Genomic DNA, 735 nt, shown 5'->3' with positions numbered 1-735 from the left:
GCGAAAAATAACACCCCACCCAGGGTTCGAACCTGGAACCTCCGGAATCTCCGGTCCCGGTGTCTTACCACCTCGACCACTGGGGCACAGTGATATTTCTCGCAATATTGGTATATGAGTGCATGAAAGCACTAAGCCCTAGCTACGACCGATGAAGGCTTCCTTACTATTCATTGTGTTGTTACACTATCGGTCCAATAACATATTTGTAATTTGAATCACGCGCCTAGAAATGCGTTGTCACTCATATATTAGATCTATCTTAGATATATCTCGATTAGATTATGTGATTGGTGGTGTCCAATTGGGTCTGTGCGCAACTGGGACCCTCCCTATAATTTTATCGTTTCCTTAAATGTTTTCTTTCAATTTCAAGTCGCAAAATATTTTCTTTATTTTTTAGTAAACTGCATTATATACTATACAATATATTAATATTTATACTATATATTATCTTTTTATATCTGTATTTTTAGTTGAACATTTAACTTTATAATACTAACTCAAAAATTTATGTTTAAACAAAATTAGCAATGTTTACCGGGTGTATTTTGGGTTACTTAACCTCATATATGTCAAATGCGGTCGTAAATGGCCGGATTGGTCGTAAGCTGTGACGTTACGTTAATCATGGACTGTGATTATTAAGAAAGGTGGTGACTTCTCAGTTTGGAAAATTACCCCATGGATAGAATCAAACACGTTGGGTATACATACATTACATTTTTGTTATTT

The 735-nt window shown here is 35.6% G+C and overlaps 1 non-coding gene across 1 annotated transcript; it reads right to left on the bottom strand.

Annotated features, from left to right (window-relative positions):
- Positions 1–11: 11 nt before the first annotated feature.
- On the bottom strand, positions 12–86 carry Trnas-gga. The gene has a single exon. It is a non-coding gene; the product is annotated as a tRNA-Ser (tRNA).
- Positions 87–735: the final 649 nt, after the last annotated feature.

This window comes from Solenopsis invicta, unplaced genomic scaffold, assembly GCF_016802725.1.
Source record: "Solenopsis invicta isolate M01_SB unplaced genomic scaffold, UNIL_Sinv_3.0 scaffold_790, whole genome shotgun sequence".
NCBI classification, from domain to species: Eukaryota; Metazoa; Arthropoda; class Insecta; order Hymenoptera; family Formicidae; genus Solenopsis; species Solenopsis invicta.
Note: the sequence above shows the minus strand (reverse complement) of the source record. Positions and strands in the feature narration are given on the sequence as shown.